This window comes from Myotis myotis, unplaced genomic scaffold, assembly GCF_014108235.1.
Source record: "Myotis myotis isolate mMyoMyo1 unplaced genomic scaffold, mMyoMyo1.p scaffold_m19_p_26, whole genome shotgun sequence".
Classification (NCBI taxonomy): Eukaryota; Metazoa; Chordata; class Mammalia; order Chiroptera; family Vespertilionidae; genus Myotis; species Myotis myotis.
The window spans coordinates 766,145-781,165 of record NW_023416331.1 but is presented as its reverse complement, the minus strand read 5'-3'; positions in this window follow the sequence as shown (position 1 = coordinate 781,165).

The following is a 15,021-nucleotide window of genomic DNA, read 5'->3' as shown; positions in this document are numbered from 1 at the left end:
CTCATCAATAGAAAAATGTTTAAAATCAGTAAACATATCCTCAGGTCAGGATTTTAAAAAAGACTAATGTACAAATGTCTCATTTAATAATTTCAGTGGTTATGTAATTGGCAAGATGATTCAATACTTATGTTCCCTGAGCTTTATCATTCATTCTTTGATGTTTTTGACAGTGAATATTCTGTACCAAGGTCTTGGTGTCTTGCTTAGTCTTTTTATTTACTTATTTAATCTTAATCACTTAATGGTCAAAGGGGTTGAGGTGCTTTTAAAAAACTGTTTGTTATAGCCCTAACTGGTTTGGCTCAGTGGATGGAGCGTCAGCCTGCGGACTGAATGGTCCCGGGATCGATTCCGGCCAAGGGCATGTACCTTGGTTGCAGGCACATCCCCGGTGGGGGGTGTGCAGGAGGCAGCTGATCGATGTTTCTCTCTCATCGATGTTTCTAGCTCTCTATCCCTCTCCCTTCCTCTCTGTAAAAAATCAATAAAATATATATTTTAAAAAAACTGTTTATTATAGAAACTTTCAAAGATACACAAAAATAGGGAGAAAGGTATGCAGAACGCCCATGTACAGATTCCAGCTTCAACAATTGACTAGCCTTGCTTCATCTGGTCTTTCCCTCCCACTACAGGACTTTTAAACAAATGCCAGACATCAAATCAACCCATCTGTAAATACTGCTGTTTGTGTACCCAACTTAAAAGGAATTTTAAAACAATATCATAACTCCATCATCACACCTAACAACATTAGACACAATCATACAATCGGCTCCATGGTCTATGTTCAAGTTACCTTGACTGTCTCAGAAATTTTCTTTTATAGTGGTTTGTTAGAATTAGGATCCAAGCAAGGGTCACCTTTGGTTGCATTTGGTGTTTTTAAAAAATATATATTTTTATTGATTTCAGAGAGGGAGGGAGAGATAGAAACATTAATGATGAAAATCATTGATCAGCTGCCCCCTACTGGGGATTGGGCCTATAACCCAGGCATGTGCCCTTGACTGGAATCGAGTCCAGGACCCTTCAGTCTGCAGGCCGATGCTCTATCCACTGAGTCAAACCAGCTAGTGCTGGTCCATATGAGTCTTAATTAATTCACTCTATAATCATTCCTCTTCCTTCTTTTCATGACAATTATTTGTAGAAGAAACCAGATCCTTTGTTTTGTTATTCTGTATACTTAAAAAATGGAAATAAAACTCTAATTAAGAGAACAACTAAACATTTTATACATATACTAGAGGCTTGGTGCACAGATTCGTGCACTGGTGGGGTCTCGGCCTGGCCTGTGGGATCGGGCCAAAACTGCCTCTCCAACATCTTCTGAGGGGTCCCGGGTTGCAAGAGGGCGGTTCTTGGGTGATGCACCCTGGAATCAGGCTCCCTCCTCTCTGGTTCTGGGTGCATCACCTGAGAACCACAGCTGCCAAGTCACTGAAGCTCGGCAGCTCCTGTGTTGAGCATCTGCCCCCTGGTGGTATTTGCACATCATAGCTACCGGTTGGATGGTTGAACAGTTGGACGGTCGCTTCGGCATATATGTATATATGTATATATGTGTATATGCATATATGTATAGATGTATATATCTACACTAATAAAAGACAAACATGCAAATTGACTGTACCTTCACTATGCCTTAAGCCATGCCCACCAGCCAATCAGAGCGACTATATGCAAATTAACCCAACCAAGATGGCAGCTGGCAGCCATGGAGCTGAAGCAAGCAGGAGGCTTGGTTGCCCCAATGATGGAGGAAGCCAAGCTTCCCGCCTGCCGGGGCGGGCTCTGAGCTCCACTCAAAGCAACAAAGTTTCAATTATAGAAGGTAAATAAACCCCAGATACCTGCTTTCAGCCGACCATGGCCACGGAGCTGGAGAGAGCAGGAGGCTTCCCTCCCGCCTTCCCTGGCTGGCTCCGAGCTCCTCTCAAGTCTACAAAGTTTCAATTATAGAAGGGAAATAAATCCCAGAATAAAAAAAAAAAGAAAAAAAGGAGAGGCTGGGAGTTTCCGTCGCCAGGGGGTTTGGCCAGCCTGAAAACGGCCCTCAGCCCCTCATCCAGACTGGCCAGGCACCCCAGTGGGACCCCCACCCTGATCCGGGACACCCTTCAGGGCAAACCAGCCTGCCCCCACCCATGCACCAGGCCTCTATCCTATGTAATAAAAGGGTAATATGCAAACTGACCCTAACAGCAAAAAGACTGGGAATGACTGGTTACTATGACACACACTGACCACCAGGGGGCAGATGCTCAATGCAGGAGCTGCCCCCTGGTATTCGGTGCGCTCCCACAGGGGGAGCTCTGCTCAGCCACAAGCCAGGCTGCCGGCTGCCAGTACAGTGGTGGTGGTGGGAGGCTCTCCTGCCTCCTCAGCAACACTAAGGATGTCCGACTGCAGCTTAGCCCTGCTCCCTGCTGGCAAGTGGACATCCCCCGAGGGCTCCCGGGCTGCCAGAGGTCTGTCTGATTGCCAGCTTAGGCCCAATCCCCTGGGGAGCGGACCTAAGCCAGCAGGTGGTCATCCCCCAAGGGGTCCCAGACTGTGAGAGGACACAGGCTGGGCTGAGGGACCCCTCCCTCAAATTTTTGTGCACCGGGCCTCTAGTATAGATATAGTTCAAAAGAGGCATTTTGTTTGGGAAAAGGTGAAAAGCAGAAGAGAAATATTTAGAAGTGAAAGATTTGAGCTTTTACATAAAAATTTATAATAAAATTACATTTTTAGGAGGGAAATTACTGGGAAGGGCACATGACAGGGAATGTTCTGTCTTGATCTGGGTAGTGGTTACTTAGATGACAACCTATGTAAAAAAGGCAACGAGCTGTACACATAGGACTTGTGCACTTTATGTGTGTTGTATCTCAATTTAAAAATGATAATGCAGGTTGTTGGTCAAAAGAGATATGTCACATCTTATTAAAAGTAGATTGATCATTTCATCTAGGTTGTCCACTTTGTTGGCATGTAGTTGCTCATAGTACTCACTCAAAATTCTTTTCCTTTCTGTAGAATCAGGAGTCCCCACTTTCATTTCTGATTCTAGTAAGTTGAGTCTTTTCTCTCTCTATCTCTCTCTCTCAGCTCATCTACATAGAGGTTTGTTAATTTTGTTGATTTTTTTTAAAGAACTAAGTTTTGGTTTAATTGATTTTCTCTATTGTTTTTCTAGTCTCTATTTTGTTTATTTCTGCTCTCATATTTATTATTTCCTTCCTTCTGCTTTGGATTTAGTGTGTTCTTCTTCTAGTTCCTTGGGTTGTAAAGTTAGATAGTTGATTTGAGGACTTTCTTGTTTTTTAAATGTGTTTATAGTTATAAATTTTCCTCTATAAAAATATATTTTTATTGATTTCAGAAAGGAAGGGAGAGGGAGAAAGAGATAGAAACATCAATGATGAGAGAGACAATCATTGATTGGCTGCCTCCTGCACGGCCCCTACTGGGGATTGAGTCTGCAACCCTGAGCATGTGCCCTGACCAGGAATCGAACCGTGACTTCCTGGTTCATAGGTCGACGCTCAGCCCCTGAGCCCTGTGGCCGGCCTAAATCTCCCCCTTAACACTGCTTTTGTGGCATCCAAAAAGTTTTTATATTTTGTATTTTCATTCCTCTTTAAGTATTTTCTAATTTCCCTTGTGATTTCTTCCTTGATTCATTGATTGATTAAGAGCATATTGTTTGCCCTGGCTGGAGTGGCTCAACTGGTTGCCTCCTGCACACTCCCTGACAGCATGGTATATCCTTTCATTTATTTGTATCTTCTTCAATTTCTTCCTTCAATATCTTATCATTTTCAGTGTACAGGTCTTTCACCTCTTTGGTTAAATTTATTTCTATGTATTTTATGCTCTTTGATGCAATTGTAAATGGTATTGTTTTCTTATTTCTCCTTCTAATTGGTCATTATTGGTGTATAGAAACACAACACATTTCTGTATATTGATTCTGTGTCCTGCAACTTTACGGAATTCATTTATTAGTTCTAGTGGGGTTTTTTTTGTGTGGAATCTTTAGGGATTTTTAGATATGGTATCATGTCATTTGCAAAAAATGAGAGTTTCACTTCTTCCTTTTAGATTTGGATGCCTTTTATTTCTTTTTCATGTCTGTTATGGCAAGGACTGCCAGTGCTGTGTTGAATAGAAGTGGTGTTAGTGCCTCTTGTCTTGTTCCTGCTCTTAGAGAAAAAGCTATCAGCTTTTTATCGAGTATGATATTAACTGTGGGTTTTTCATACATAGCCGCCATTATGTTGAGATATGTTCCTTCTATACCCATTTTGTTAAGAGTTTTTTAAAAAAAATAAAAGGATGTTAAATTTTGTCAGATATTTTTTCTGCATCTATTGAGATGATCATTTTTATCCTTTATTTTGTTAATGCAATGTGTCACATTGAGTGAATTACAGATGCTGAACCGTCCTTGCATTCCTGGGATGAATCCCACTTGGTCATGGTGTATAATCTTTTAAATGTATTGTTGAATCTGGTTTGCTAATATTTTGTTGAGAAATGTTGCCACTATGTTCATCAAGGAAATTGGCCTGTAATCTTCTTTTTCTGTAATATCTTTTTTTAAAAAAAATCCTCACCCATATTTTTCCATTGATTTTTAGAGAGTGGAAGAGAGGGAAAAACAGAGAGAAATATTGATGTGAGTTCGATTGGTTGCCTGCTGCACGCACCCAGACCAGAGCCCAGGCCGGGGAGAAGCCTACAACTGACAGAGATCAAACCCGGAACCTTCAGGCTGATGCTCTATCCACTGAGCCAAACTGGCTAGGGCTTTTCCTGTAATATCTTTGTCTGGTTTTGGTATCAGGCTAATGCTGGCTTCATAGAGTGAGTTTGTAAGTGTTCTTTCCTCTTCAATTTCTTAAAATAGTTTAAGAAGGATAGGTGTTGAATGTTTGGCAGAATTCACTAGTGAAGCCATCTAGTCCTGGACTTTTATTTTTTGGCAGTTTTATTATTATTATTATTATTATTATTACTGCTTCAATTTCATTGCCAGCATCTAGTCTGTCCATTGTATTTCTTCTTTTTCTTTTTTCTATTTATTTTCTTTTTGCAACTGATCTATTTAGATTTTCTATTTCTTCCTGGGTCAGTCTTAGAAGGTTATATATTTCTAGAAACTTACCATTTCTTTTTGATTGTCAAATTTGTTGGCATGTAATTGTTTGTAGTATTCTTTAATGATTCCTTGTATTTCTGTGATGTTGGTTGTAACTGTTTCTGCCTCATTTATGATTTTATTTATTTAGGCTCTTTTATATAGGCATTTTGAACGAAAAGTTAAAGGAAGGGCTGTTAAGTCTCCCTTCTCATCAAAGCTAAGTCCAGACGAGGGGGTAGGGGTGGTGAAGGAGGCAGCCAGGGAGGTTAAAGCCAGAGGTCATCTCTTCCCTTGCCCTTTTCCAGCCTACTCATGAGTACATACATACTCAAGGTCACTACCCTATCACCTAGGTTATGCAAGGCAGCCTCCCCATAGGCAGCAAGAAGTGGGGTAGAGGGGATATACGTACCACTGGCCCACCAGGACCGTGGAGACCCCAGAGGGATGGGGTGGACAGGGGTGAGGTAGGGGCTGTGGTGTGGGCAAATGGATACACTGCTTCATCCCAGGTCTGGCTGTCCCCAGGGACTAAGTTTCCCTGTGAAAGAGATGTGGCCTTTACAGGAGGTCAGGGACAGGCCTGTTTCTTGGGAGGTCCACACTCTACCCTTAAAAAAAGTTTTTATTTATTTATTTATTTATTTTCAATTTTTATCAATACATTGTAGTTTAATAGAAACATAGATTACACAGTTCATCCAAAAGTATGTCAATATAAGCATCACCGATGAACAAAACCAAATAATGCTGATATTTTAGTTCTAAAAAATTCATGGTTTTTCTAAAACACTAAGATGCCACCTCAATAGTGATCGCTTCACATTTTCCAGCCTCTTGATCTGTGCACGTCACATGCAAAGATCCATCCTCTGCTGCCATTTTTAATCTGCAAAAAAAGTTTTTATTGATTTTAGAGAGAGAGGAAGGGAGAGGGACAGAGAGAGAAACATTGATGTGTGAGAGACACATCAATTGCTGCCTCCCGCATGCACCCTGACCAGGGATGGGAGCCTGCAATCAAGGTACATGTCCTTGACCAGAATTGAACTCGGGACCCTTCAGTCCACAGGCTGATGTTCTATCCACTGAGCCAAACCAGCTAGGGCGGGCATAACTCTTTTCTGAAGCTCTAAGGATGATTTACATAAACATTTCTCAAGGTCACACCTGGGCAATCAGTTCAAAGTAAGTAGGTCAGTGCATAATAGAATGGGGGATGTGTGCGCCAAGCGCCTCAGCAGGGGCCTGTTAGGGGAAGTGGGTGGAGTCTGACCCAATGTAAATATTTTTATTAAAAAAGAAATGGAAAGAATAGAAACCACAGCCACTCTGCTGCTGATCTGGAGGATGCTGCTTACTTGGAGTGAGGATAGGACGGGGAGGGAGCTGGCTTCGAGCTTTCTAAGGAGCTCATTGTTTCAACAAAAACTCCCAGAATCCTTCTTCCGGGGAGTTTTAGATAAGCACACAAATAACTCAAAGGCAGTAAGTCCTGTGGGCAAGATCCTGTAGGAACCCAGAAGACAGAAAGAGCTTCTCAGAAGATGAGGGATTTGAGCCCTAGCTGGTTTGGCTCAGTAGATAGAGCATCGGACTGCAGACTGAAGGGTCCCCCAGGTTTGATTCCAGTGAAGGGCACATGCCCAGGGTTGCGGGCTTGATCCCCAGTAGGGGCGTGCAGCAGGTAGCTGATCAATGATTCTCTCTCATCATTGATGTTTCTATCTCTCTCCCTCTCCCTCTCCCTTTCTCTCTGAAATCAATTATACACACACACACACACACACAGACACACACACACACACACACACACACACACACACACACACACACGCACACTAGAGGCCCGATGCACAAAATTCATGCAAGAGTACGCCTTCCTTCCCCTGGCTGTCGGCATTGGCTTCCCTCTGGCACCTGGGACCCAGGCTTCCCTTGCAGCCCCAGCTTTGTCTGAAAGGTTGTCCAGAAGGACATCTAGTCTAATTAGCATATTACACTTTTATTATATATACTAGAGGCCCGGTGCACAAAAATTTGTGCACTCGGGGAGGAAAGGGGGGTCCCTCAGCCCGGCCTGTGCCCTCTCGCAGTCTGGTACCCCTCAGGAGATAACGACCTGCTGGCTTAGGCCTGCTCCCGGGTGGCAGAGGGCAGGCCCAATTCTTAGGTGCAGCCCCTGGTCGGGCTCAGAGTAGGGCCGATTGGGGAGTTGGGGCGCCACCCCCTGTCATGCACGGAGCAGTGCGGATTGGGAGGTTGCGATGCCACCCTCAGTCACGCTCAGGGTAGAGCCGATTGGGGGGTTGGGGCACCGCCCCCTGTCACACTCAAGGCAGGGTCGATGGGGAGGTTGTGGCGCCAGCCCCTGTCACGCACAGAGCAGGGCCGATCAAGGGGTTGGGGCACTGCCCCCTGTCACGCACAGAGCAGGGCCCATCAGGGGGGTTGGTGCTCCGTACCCTGTCACGCACAGAGCAGGGCCAATCAGGGTGTTGGGGCGCCGCCACTGTCACACTCAAGGCAGGGCCGATGGGGAGGTTATGGTTCTACCCCGTCACACACAGAGTGGGGCCCGTGGGGGGGCGGAGTTGGGGCGCCGCACCCTGTCACACACAGAGCCGCAGGGCGATCAGGGGGTTGGGGAGCTCCCCCGTATCAGACACAGAGCAGGGCCGATCAGGAGGTTGGGGCACCTTCCCCTGTCATGAACAGAGCAGGGCCGATAGGGAGGTTGTGGCCCCACCCCCTGTCACACACAGAGCCGCAGGGCGATCAGGGGGTTTGGGCGCTGCCCCCTGTCATGCTGATCCCGGTGCTGGGAGGCATATTACCCTTTTACTATATAGGATAGAGGCCGGGTGCACGTGTGGGGGCCGGCTGGTTTGCCCTGAAGGGTGTCCTGGATCAGGGTGGGGGTCCCCACTGGGATGCCTGGCCAGCCTGGGTGAGGGGCTGAGAGCTGTTTGCAGCTGGTCACACACCCTTCAGGGTGGGGGTCCCCACTGGGGTGCCTGGCCAGTCTGGGTGAGGGGCTGAGGGCTGTTTTCAGGCTGGCGGGTGATGGAAGCTCCCAACCGCTCCTCTTTTTCTTTTCTTTTTCTTTTTTTATTTTATTTTATTCTGGGCCAGCTTTAGCTTTGAGGCTCCAGCTCTTAGGCCTCTGCTCCTGAAAGCAGGTATCTGGTTTGTTTCAGTTCTACAATCGAAACACTGTATCAACTCCAGCTCTGAGATCCCGGCTCGCTGAAAGCAGGTTTCTGGGGTTTTGTTTAGCTTCTATATTTGTTACAATGTTTCTTTTTTTTAAAAAAATATATTTTATTGATTTTTTACAGAGAGGAAAGGAGAGGGACAGAGAGTTTGAAACATCAATGAGAGAGAAACATCGATCAGCTGCCTCCTGCACACCCCCCACTGGAGATGTGCTCGCAACCACAGTACATGCCCTTGACTGGAATCGAACCTGGGGCCCTTCAGTCCGCAGGCCGATGCTCTATCCACTGAGCCAAACCGGTTAGGGCTATATTTGTTACAATGTTTCTTAAACTGCAGGCTCAGAGGCCGGCAAGGCAGGCGGGGAATGTTGGAGTCCTCCGTCACTGAAGCAAGCAAGCCTCATGTTAGTTTCAAGCTGCCTGGCTGCCGGCCGCCATCTTGGCTGGCAGTTAATTTGCATATCTTGCTGATTAGCCAATGGGAAGGGTAGCAGTCGTACGCCAATTACCATGTTTCTCTTTTATTAGATAGGATATTTATTTATTTATTTTTTTAAATATTGATTTTTTACAGAGAGGAAGGGAGAGGGATAGAGAGTTAGAAACATCGATGAGAGAGAAACATTGATCAGCTGCCTCCTGCACATCCCCCACTGGGGATGTGCCTGTAACCAAGGTACATGTTCTTGACTGGAATTGAACCTGGGACCCTTCAGTCTGCAGGCTGACGCTCTATCCACTGAGCCAAACCGGTTAGGGCTACACTTTTATTATATACTAGAGGCCCGATGCATGAAGATTCATGCAAGAATGGGCCTTTCCTCCCCTTTCTGCCTTTGTTCTGGCATGGTGTTGACTTCCCATGCTGCCCAGAGGCCCAGAGCAGCTGGGGCGGTGTGGAATGCCTGCGTTGTCGCCATGGTGATGACAGAAGCATCCCGCCCCGCCCTGGCCACTCTGTGCCTGTATATGCAAATTAACAGCCATCTTTGTTGGGTTAATTTGCATACTCATTCCTGATTGGCTGGTGGGCATCACAAAGGTACGGTCAATTTGCATCTTTCTCTTTTATTAGTGTAGTCTAGTGGCCTGGTACACAAAATCATGCACATTAAAAGGAAATTAATTAGCCCTAACTGGTTTGGCTCAGTGGATAGAGCATCAGCCTGCAGACTCAAGGATCCCAGGTTTGATTTCAGTCAAGGGCATGTACCTTGGTTGTGGGCACATCCCCAGTAGGGAGTGTGCAGGAGGCAGCTGATCGATGTTTCTCTCTCATCGATGTTTCTTTTTTTTTTTTTTTTTTTTTTTTTTAATTAAATCTTTATTGTTCAGATTATTACATTTGTTCCTCTTTTTTTTCCCCCCATAACTCCCCTCCTCCCAGTTCCCGCCCCACCCTCCGCCCTCACTCCCCACCCACTGTCCTCATCCATAGGTGCACGATTTTTGTCCAGTCTCTTCCCGAATCTCCCACACCCCTTTCCCCCCCCAGGAATAGTCAGTCCATTCCCTTTCTATGTCCCTGATTCTATTATAATCAACAGTTCATTCTGTTCATCAGATTATTTATTCACTTGATTCTTAGATTCACTTGTTGATTAGATGCATATTTGTTGTTCATAATTTGTATCTTTACCTTTTTCTTCCTCTTCCTCTTCTTAAAGGATACCTTTCAGCATTTCATATAATCCTGGTTTGGTGGTGATGAACTCCTTTAGCTTTTTCTTATCTGTGAAGCTCTTTATCTGACCTTCAATTCTGAATGATAGCTTTGCTGGATAAAGTAATCTTGGTTGTAGGTTGTTGGTATTCATCACTTTGAATATTTCTTGCCACTCCCTTCTGGCCTGCAAAGTTTCTGTTGAGAAATCAGCTGACAGTCGTATGGGTATTCCCTTGTAGGTAACTGAGTTTCTTTCTCTTGCTGTTTTTAAGATTCTCTCTTTATCTTTTGCTCTTGGCATTTTAATTATGATGTGTCTTGGTGTGGTCCTCTTTGGATTCCTTTTGCTTGGGGTTCTCCGAGCTTCTTGGACCTGTAAGTCCATTTCTTTCACCAGGTGGGGGAAGTTTTCTGTCATTATTTCTTCAAATAGGTTTTCAATATCTTGCTCTCTCTCATCTTCTGGCACCCCTATAATTCTGATGTTGGTACGCTTGAAGCTGTCCCAGAGGCTCCTTACACTATCCTCGCATTTTTGGATTCTTTTTTCATTTTGCTTTTCCGGTTGGGTGTTTTTTGCTTCCTCGCATTTCAAATCATTGACTTGATTCTTGCGCTCCTCTGGTCTGGTGTCGGAAGTCTGTATAGTATTCGTTATTTCAGTCCGTGTATGCTTAATTTCTAGTTGGTTCCCCAATATAAGATCGAGGGTCTTATTAGTTTTCTTGTAGATCTCATTAAGTTTATCGGCGGCTTCTAAACAGTTCTTGAGAGACCTTAAAAGTGTGGTTCTGAACTCTATATCTTCCATTGACAATTTTGTCCTGTTTCTTTGTCTCCGCATTTTGTTATGCTTCCTTGGTGCACCCCCTAGTGGTCTTTGTTCGCAGTCTTATAGTTAAATCTTGATTGTTGTAGCTAATTCCAGGGAGGGTTTGACCTCCAGGCCAAGTGGCTATGAGAGTCAGCTGTGTCAGCAGTGAGAGAACTTCTGTCCTCTAGGGAGGTGCTAATCTAGCCTTTGCCTGAGGCTATCCGGCAAATGCCTGTGTGCAGGGCTTGGGCGGGGCGGGTCGCACAGGATCAACAGGGTGGGCCGGAGAGAGCAGTTATGGCGGCTCTCAGTCCTGTCCCCAGGGGCTCTGCCTCTCTGAGTCCCAGCACCCGCTGCAAAGCTCAGAGAGAAAGCTGCACTCGCTCTGACCGAAGCCAGACAGTCCCGCTTCTCCCGTTTGAGTCTGGGTCGCTAGAGACTCGCCGGGACCTGGAGCTCAGATTCTGCGACTCCCTCCTGATTGAAAATGCCAACCGCGCCCTCCGCCGCCAGCCCGCTCCGCGCACTCCGCACCTCAGAATTTGACTTCAGCACTGCGCCTCCTCTGAGTGTCCGTATGCGTTTCTCTTTCCTCCTAGTTGTAGGACTTCCACTCAGCCAGCGTTCCTGTGGTTCTGGGTGATGTCCCTTCCGTTTTTTGGTTTCACTTTTGAAGTAGTTGTTCAAAGCAGCAAACTCCGGCGTTAACCTATGCCGCCATCTTGGTTCTCCCTCATCGATGTTTCTAACTCTCTATCCCTCTCCCTTCCTCTCTGTAAAAAATCAACAAAATATATTTTTTATAAAAAGGAAATTAATTAGAGGAAATATTTTCATATTGCTATTTGCCCTTTCTCTATAATAGAAGTGTCAGAGATGAAAGAAAGTTAGTAAAATGTATATGAAAATCTCCCTCCTGTCAGAGTCTGGGGCACGCTGCGGGACACAGAGTCAAGTCCCTGTCCAACTTTGTGCGCTTCAAAATCACGTGAGACCCAGACCCGGCTGGCCCCACCCCCGTCAAGCCCCACCGGGTGGGGAACGTGAGCCTCAGGTCCCCTGTCAAGCCCTGCCCCCTGCTGATCAGTCGTTACGTGTGAGGTCATGATGACCATTTGCATATTAGCCTTTTATTATTATTATACTAGAGGCCCAGTGCACGAAATTTGTGCCTGGGGGGGTGGCCCTCAGCCCAGCCTGCACCCTCTCACAATCTGGGACCCCTCAGGGGATGTCTGACTGCCAGTTTAGGCCCAATCCCAGCAGTTGGACATCCCTCTCGCAATCTGGAACCTCTGGCTCCTAACTGCTTGCCTTCCTGCCTGATCATCCCTAACCCCTCTGCCTGCCTGCCTGATCACCCCTAACCGCCTCTGCCTCGCCCCCACAGCTTCGTCCCAAAGGTCATCCAGCTGTCTGGTCTAATTAGCATATTACACTTTTATTAACATATATATATGAGGGATTTGAGAAGAATGGAGGATAAGGTGTTACAGGAGATGTGGCGGAAAGAGGCAAGCACCTAGGGGAGAGAGGGCTTGGGAAGGCACGATGCAGAAGGGTGGGGTGGAGCTGTGCCTTGAGGGAAGCTCAGGGAGCTCAGAAGAGCCACGCAGAGAAGGTAGGAAGAGGCACCAAAGCATCAGGGCTGTGAATATAGGCTCAGGAGCCACGCTGCCCGGGTTTGCATCCCAGCTCTGCCACTCGGTGCCTGTGTGAGCGGGGGCAGGGCATTTAACATTTCTGTGCCTTGGTTTCCTCATCTGTCAGGGGGGCTAATGATAAAACCTGCGTCATCGGCCTGTCGTAAAAGTCAAGTGAGCGCCTACATACAAAGCGTTTGGGATGGTGTTTGGCATAGTCGTTCCTGTCGATGGGGGTCTTCTTCCCCCAGAAGCAGTCCTGAGACAAGGATTCAAGTGCAATTAGTGCCTCTGGGGCGTGGTCCGGGAAGGTGAGGAAGGAAAGGCGCCGTCAGGTGGAGTTGCTGTGATGGGTGAGTGAGATTAGTCCCAGTGAGGATCCCTGGAGTGGTGCAGGGCGCGCACATCAGAATGACCCCGGGGGGGGGGGGGGGCGAGGAGCCGGCGTGGCTATACCCCCATTCCATGCGGCCACAGGGTGAGGGCTGACTTCAGGGGCCGCAGTTCTCTGGCATTTCCAGCTTTCTGAGCACAGGTGGAGGACGCAAGAGGAACCCGCAAGCAGACAGAGAGAGGGGCTCCTATTGGAAGTCAGTGACATAGATCGATGAGGCTCAAGGGACGTCAATGGGGCAAGGACAGATCCACTGTGAACAGAGAGAGCCTCGCTCAGGACCGCTGAAGCCTCAGCTCGCATCACACGTAGGCTGGGGACCAGGCCAGGCCAGCCTGGTTTCCAAAACTGGGGGTTGCTCTGGGAGGTTGAGGGAGGCAGATGCTAGTTGTCTAAGTGTCCAGACTGGAAACGAGACCGTGACCAGTGGAGACCTCATCCCCACGGCCTGCCTGTCTCCTCTGCCGCCCTCTAGGACATGTTCGGCAGCGAGGCGATGAGCCCCTGTGGGAGCAGTAAGGCATCCCGAGAAGCCATCACACCGTCCTTTCCTTCTTATTTCATTTATTTTTAAAAGTATGTTTTTTACTGATTTTTTTAGAGAGAGAGGAAGGGAGAGGGATAGAGTGATAGAAACATCACCGAGAGAAAAACGTCATCGATCGGCTGCCTCCTGCACATACCCCTACTGGGGACTGAGCCCACAACCAACCCGGGCATGTGCCCTGACTGGGAATTGGACCGATGACCTCTTAGTTCCTGGGTTGACTCTCAACCGCTGAGCCACACTGGCCGGGCCATCTTTTCCTTTCCGAAGCCGGTGACTGGGGGGGCGAGTTGCAGATGGTGGGGTGTTGATTTCTTCTCTTTGGAATTGGTCCCTGGAAGTAAATATTAGAGACCTCGAACCGATGAGAAGGAATCTGGACAAGAGGGAAGAAGCTAGCAGGAGTGGAGGTCTGTTGTTTTAGGCATCATTTACCTCCTCCCTTCGTGGGAGGAAAACAAAGGTTGCATTTGCCAGGCTTTTTAGTGATGTAAAAACTGGACAAGCCAAGGTCACCTTCAGCAAATGGGGTCCACTGAACGTCTGTGTGGGAGCGTGGGGAGGGAAGGAAGGACCTGGTACCGCAGGCCCAGGGGCTCGGCTCCGGTCCGTCCGCACTGGGCAGGCCCCAGGGAGAGCTGGGACCGGACCCCCGCCGGCGACCGCCGGCTTTCTGTCCGGCTTGCTCTGCCACCGCACAGGGCGGTGCTGCCCTGGGCGGCTTCCAGCAGAGTGGCCCTCGCGTGCACATTGCCCGTTGTCTCCCCAGGGCCATTCCCTCCTGCGTGGTCCTGGAGTTCTGGTCCATTCCCTCCTGCGTGGTCCTGGAGTTCTGGTCCATTCCCTCCTGCGTGGTCCTGGAGTTCTGGTCCATTCCCTCCTGCGTGGTCCTGGAGTTCTGGTCCATTCCCTCCTGCGTGGTCCTGGAGTTCTGGTCCATTCCCTCCTGCGTGGTCCTGGAGTTCTGGTCCATTCCCTCCTGCGTGGTCCTGGAGTTCTGGCTTTGCACATGGTAGACAAACTAGAGACCACATTCCCCAGCCTCCCATATAGTCAAGTTTTGCCCACGGAGTATGAGTGAGAGAGTGGGTGAATTTCCACGTCGGTCCTTGTCCCCTGTTTGTGCTTTCATCCACGTCCTGGGGACTGGGATGCAGCCCCGACAGGGACCTGCTCCAGCCAAGCAGGCAAGAACCAGCTCTCAGGCTGCGGCGAGCCAGATGGGAGGACCCTGCCTCCCCAAGGATGCGATGAGCAGCTCCGCCCCGCCGGCCAGGGCGCCTCGCCCACCCGCTGTCTGCTCAGGAGGAGGCCTTGGTTCCAGAGCAAAGTCGGCGGCTACCTCAGCTCGGTCCCTGCGCTTGGCTTCTCCTGATGACGGCCATTTAGGTTAAAGCCTGGTAAACACGTGTCCTGGCGTTGGCTTCCAGTAAGCATCTTTGTTAGATGCAGGTTTGGCTGCTAAGACCAGGCGAGAGTGGCAGCTACAGTCGCCTAAGGGCTTGGGGAGCAGGGCTTGCTGAATGTAGCTGCTTTGCTAGTGTGAACGTGTCACGGCCCCCTGGGTCTCGGTTGCATGCCAGCCGGTGGAAGGGG